The sequence below is a fragment of the Mytilus galloprovincialis genome, chromosome 8 (genome assembly GCF_965363235.1).
Source record: "Mytilus galloprovincialis chromosome 8, xbMytGall1.hap1.1, whole genome shotgun sequence".
Classification (NCBI taxonomy): Eukaryota; Metazoa; Mollusca; class Bivalvia; order Mytilida; family Mytilidae; genus Mytilus; species Mytilus galloprovincialis.
The window spans coordinates 19,662,015-19,668,839 of NC_134845.1; positions in this window are offsets into that span (position 1 = coordinate 19,662,015).

Below are 6,825 nucleotides of genomic sequence, written 5' to 3' on the forward strand. Positions count from 1 at the left end.
TGAAAAATTTGAGATGGTCTCATTGGGGTCTAAGCGTGACGCGGGATTGCTGACTTTTTGTAAACGTTACACGTGAAAGTCAAATTATTGTGCCGTGACTGTTGAAACGGAAACTGAAGTCTAGCGGGACATGGGAATTTACAAAAAAATGAGAATTGCTTACGTACATAGTGTAAGCGGGATACGGGAATCTGACAAAACAGTAAGCGGGATCCCGGATCAGAACCCCCAACGAGACCCCCATTAGAGAGAACATTTACTGCTTTAGTAGCACCATGTGCTGCCAGTTGTGATAGATAATGAAAAATGTTTTAATCATTTTACCTTAGATTTCATTTCATTTAATGGACATGCAGATATGGATAGTCTGGTTTTACATCTTAAAAATTCACACAGAAGGTATACGCATATCAATAAACTGAACTCAATGCAAAGAACCTTTAAAGTACACTTTAGACAGAAAGCTCAATCTAGTGAAACACTTTGTTATGCTGGTCACATGTACATTGTAACTTGAAATATCGTTGTCTGTTACCAAATTGAACCGAGATCCTGAAAAAAATATGCAAGTTAATTCTAGAAGTAGAATCCAAAGGAAGTAAATAAACTGTTTACTGAAAGTTTGTTATTTTTAACTTGGCGTGTACTGGTTGACACACGCGCACACTATATTTGTGATATGGAATTTTCGACTGCAGATTAACCACATAGAAGTAGAAGTAGAAGAAATAAATGTACAATATGTCTATGGGCCACAGATGCCCCTGCTTGTAAAAAAAAACCACAAGTAAACTTCCACATATAGATGAGGATTCACGTTATTTTGACCGTTTTGTGACCATAAGCATTATATATAAGTTTCAAAATATTTGGTTAAGACAAACTGAAGTTGAAGAACGGTAACAACAGATTTTACATTTTACCTATCTTAAGGCTCCGTGTTGACATTTGTATCATTGGTACTCGTACCCCATCTTCTTACATCTAATGACTCATGAACAGTAAAAGTGACGCCACCCAATATCGAACTTCATAGATCTGTGTTATGGGGTAATAAGCAAATTTGCGTATAAGGTTTATAACATTCGATTGATTTGGGACAGGCGCATACATAGAGAATAAGGCAGGGTTAAATTTGTGAACGGGATCCCCACCCTTTACCTAATATGATTGAGTAAAACTTATCTAAGAGAACGGAAACGAAAAATTCAGCATTTTCTATGTTTTTATAGGGACGCGAATTCTCATAAACGGTAATAGTGAAGCTACCAAATTTCAAATTTTATTTTGCGTTGTGTGGTAATAAGCATTGTCCCAGGTTTACACAAGGGTGGGGATCCCGTTAACAAATTTAACCCCGCCTTGTTCTGTATGTATGTGCCTGTCCCAAATCAATAGCCTGCAATTCAGTGGTTGTCGTTTGTTTATGTGTTAAATATTTGTTTTTGTACATAAATTGGGCCGTAAGTTCTCTCGTTTGAATTGTTTTACATTGTCATTTCGTAGCCTTTTATGGCTGACTATTGTGTAAGGACTTTGCTCATAGTTGAAGGCCGTATGGTGACCTATAGTTGTTAATTTCTGAGTCATTTGGTCTCTTGTGGAGAGTTCTCATTGACACTCATGCCACATTTTCTTTTTTATATTGTGTATAAGTTTTGTAGTATTTCCCAATATTGGTTGAGGCAAACTAAAGTTAGGAGAACGGGACTCATTTTTTTGGGATGTTCGGGGAGGACGGACTAGGGTAACACCTTATGCATCTCCAATATGGCATCAAAACAGAAGTTCTGACTATTGTGCTGGTAATACTCATCCCATTGACACTGTCATTAACTAACACACACACACACACACACACACACACACACACACACACACACACACACACACACACACACACACACACACATACACACACACACACACACACACACACACACACACACACACACACACACACACACACACACACACACACACACACACACAATTCTATAATAAAAATATTTAATCTTAATTTTGATTTCTTTTTTTTTGGGGCCGAAGGATTATATGCATCCCCTTCACAAGGACTCTCAACTTTGACCAATTTATTGTACATATACATTTTTGTAATATTTTATAGCTTATTTTTCAACTAATTAAAGCTTACAAACTTAAATTGATCATCTCTTTCTTTTTATATATCTTTTAACATTTTGTTTTGAACAAAACGATTTGTTACATATACTTCACATGTATTTCTATCAAATCTGGCATTATTACAAAGCCAATTAAGTAAAATTCAGTCGAACTTGAAAATAAATATGCAATCATTCAAATATATATGCAAGTCGTTAACTGGTCAAGAGGCTACATCCACATATTGCCGGCAAATTGAACGACATGTCGTTTTAAAACTTCAAGAAATATTAACGGAAATAAGGGATGAGTAAAGAAAAATAAATGAAAACAGAACGACTGAATTAAATAAAAGGATGTTCGATATACTGTATATTTCGGTTTATTTTTAAAATCTATACGATGCTTTATTTTTATCTTGTTTCCTAATGAAAATAATTAAAAGAGAAGATAAATACCTTACAGCTTCCTTTACCGCCGATGCTGAAATGTTTAATGTTATAAAACAATCTTAGCGTCTTTGACCTACTTTATCTTTTTATTGGGATACTTGCGGTTATCTTCTCCAAGTTCAACGGGAACATTTGAATGATCTAGAATAGAACCCAGATGGAACCAAGAAGTTGGGTTGCCATAACCAAACAACCCGGATGTTGAACCAGTTACTATGGTTTCGAACCAAAAAACCCAGATGGAACCAATGTTTAGAACCAGATCGAGTGACCGGATAGAACCTAATTGCATTCAGAATTCTCTTGATTTTTTATACCTTCAACGTATTTTCTAAATCATTTATTTATTTAGTATATTTATATATAATCTATGTATTTATCATTTATATATTTCTTTGAAAAAATTTCTTTTGGTTTATTCTATAGAAAATATCAAATATTTCGAAATGTGATGTATTTATAATAACATCGTAAATAACATGTATGTTATTATATGTATGTCATGTACATGTTTTGATAGTTGAAAACAAAATAAAAACATACCACAACATTATAGCCAAAACTTTGCTATTAAAAAAGTGAAATAACAAAAATACCACGGAAATTTTTAAACGGAAAGTCCTTTTTCAAATGGCAAATCAAAAGCTTAACACATCAAACGAATACTGCAACTTTCAATAACAAAACGGTTGCAATATACGTTTGATTTTACTTGTCGATACTAATGACGGTAGGTAGACTTTGTGAAAACACTCATACGTAATATTTTTAAATGTAAAATGAAATATTTGCTTTGATAAAAAATTGGGAAACGTAAAAGTCTTTAATTTAAATATAAAGCGATAAATACGTCATCGTAAAAGTCTTTAACCAAAATGACTACACCTGGTGACTTCTTTTATATTTATTTAAATAAACACTAAATGAAAACAGAACATAACTTTATATCTGAAAACATATGTTGATCGACTTTAAAATCACTGAGTAAAAGTGCACACCAGTTTAGTATCTTAAAATACAAAAAACTATTATAGAAACTATCATACACACTACATCATTTACATGTATACAAATACATTGTTTTGTCATGTTTACATAACTATCATGTTGTGCTAGTTCTTTGTTTAACGAACAGTTTAACTAAACAAGTACACATTTAGGGAATGGTCATTATTTATCAGCTGAGAGGGTCGGTTCAAATTTTTTATATAAAATTTTATGTTGGGGACCCCCCCCCCCATTATTTTATAAAACCACATAATGACCCCCCTAAGAACATAATTTCAAAAGTTTGACCCCCCCCCAAAAAAAAGGATTTCCAGTTGTGTTGAGGAGATGATGACCAGCTGCATAGTAACCGGCTTTGAGAAGCTCTGAGTATAACAAACAGCCTTTCTTCTTGTTTTTTTTTCCAAAAAGGAACATCTGATACGTGCATGTAGAAAAATAGAAAAAAATATACAGAAAATTGTATGTTCCAATTTATTAATTTATTTTACTGCAACCTATAATGCTACAAATTTTATCAGTATACTGGTAGATAAACTTTCAATATTGACTGTTATTTTAATCCCAATCACTGGCCCTAGTATCTTATTTTTTTAACCTTTGAACTTTAAAATATCTAGTTATGAATTGGGGGGGGGGGGGGGGGGGGTTCAGAATTCCAATGTACAAATGATTTAGGAAGTGCAAATAAAACAACCCCGGTTAAATGGTTCTTGTCCTTTCTTGATTAAATAATATGTAAATGATTTATTTGAGATAAAGAAATATACTTCCAAGCCAGGAACCTCTGGCCTTTCTTTGTTTTGTACAGATGTATGTTTTAAGAGTTTAGTGTCTTATCAATTTTCTCTGAACAAGTAAACATTTTGTTTAGGGGCCCCAGCTGAATACATTTGTTCTTTGTTCAACTTATATAATGTATTGTTTAGTGTGTGTGAATACCATGGTGCCCATCAAGTATTTTTTTTTTTATTAAGGTCTGAAATTTGGATAGGAAAGAATATCGGAGAATGGATAAAATTTACAGAAAATGGACCAAAAAAAATTTAAAAAAAGAACAGAGAACACTGGTGTTCAAATATGAATAAAAGGAGAAAAGGAGCAAAAATACTAACGAATAGAAAAATATTACCATAAGAATACAGAAGGGATATACCTATAATATCGAGATCAACTTTTATTCTTATTCGATATCTTTGTAATAATTTCATAAAATAAGTATACCTATTACCACGTGACGGACATATAACTAACACGCATCCTTGCTTTCATCAAAATAATTATATATACACACCCATTTCATCTCAAAAATCACATCAAAATGATTTAAACACTATCATGACTATAGAAAGTTAATTATGCATGTCCAGAAACCTTTCCAACTCACTGTTTCCTGTTGTCAAAATTAGGGAGAAACGTTTCATAGAGTTATTAATTTATTGATTGTAAATTTACACAACTGTGATAAGGAGTGATCAGATTCACTGTCAGATTCACTGTCCTAGAGAAATTAGGCATATCCTGATGCATGGTGCTTCACAGTTTACACTATCAAATATTTAATAAACAGACATTATTTCACAGATTGCACACTCGCTCCAATTTTGTCAATAATTTATATACAAGTCAGACATAAAAACCTTTATTGTGTGACCCCCTAGTTAAAATATTTTTTGATGGTACCCCCCCCCCCCCCCCGCAGTGGTATGATATTTTGGCAATGACTCCCCCCCCCCTTAAAATTCACCGACCCTTCCGGGTGCATCATCATCATCATCATCATCATCATCATCATCATCATCATCATCATCATCATCATCATCAGCATCATCATCATCATCATCATCATCATCATCATCATCATCATCATCATCATCATCATCATCATCATCATCATCATCATCATCATCATCATCATCATCATCATCATCATCATTTAAAATGTGTGAATGGTCAGTTTAGGTCTTATAGCTCTAACGTTTCCGCGTATTTTTATATTTCTGTATTTCAAATCTCAAATCATACAAAGTTCTGAATCATTGCCTGGGTTTGTGTTTTTTTTTAGCTAATTTTAGATACAATTCAAATATTATCCGCAAAGAATCAATGAGGAATTCTCAAAATGGGCATCTAGTGCAGTAAAATTGGTACCGTTTATGTTGCAAAGGTCTCAGCTTTAACTACAAACAAACGGTTAGATAAATGATTGAATGCGGACACTCGAGGCTTATTGTCATGTTTATTTTGTTTGCAAAGCCAATTAATCTGAATCATACTTGCGAGAGTGGTTTTCTAATTTATTTCAACTCTCAATGATGAAAACAAACATTTTTGCAGAATATAGAGACACAGTCTGTAATTGTAGCTGTCCTGTGTGTGTTACCATGAAAATATATTTGATTCTACGGTCCAAAGTTTCTATTTTTAAGGCATTTTTGTAATTATTTGGACAACAAATGGTACGACAAAACTCATTATTCAACCGTAACCATAACATCAATGAAAATAAATACCTGAATGTGGAATGTTGAATGTACAAATACCGAGTCACGTCGTATAGCATTGTAAATTCACTCTCTGTATAACAGTTATATTCAGAAAAGGTAACGTTCGGTACTTAGAAGACATACCAAAGATGTTAACCAACAGTCTAAGACGTCGCAAGGTGTCATTAGTTAGTTTAGACACAGACACATCGTATAGATCAACCAATTCGTACTTGTGTTCATAAAATTTAATATTTTCTCTTCATAACTCTGTTCGAGCGGTTTCTGCGTAAGAAAAACACTCCTGTATATGAAATCAGAATAGTGTGAACATGCAAGAGCATACCGTTTCAATTGAGATATGTACACATCAAACAACGAAGAGCAGGTTACTGCTGAGAAATGGGAATTTGATAGTCGGGAAGTTGAAATCATCATGATTGTCATCGATTTTAGTTTGAAGTCGTCCATCTGTATCAATATTAATATTGAGGAAAAGATCAAGGTATGAAGCAGTCCTTCTTGTAACTTGTATCAGTAGTATTCTTAAAGTCAACTTCGCTGGAATATATGAAATATATGTGATGTATATGTACTAACTAAAATGGATTATTAAGTGATACGACATCACCAATATATATCTGAAAGTAAAATTAAAGAAATATGCAAGGTGATTTTTCTATTTGTTATTAAGAAGGTTGTGAATGAATACGAGTACAAAAACAAATTGGCAAAAAGAGTGCAGAATTAGTACC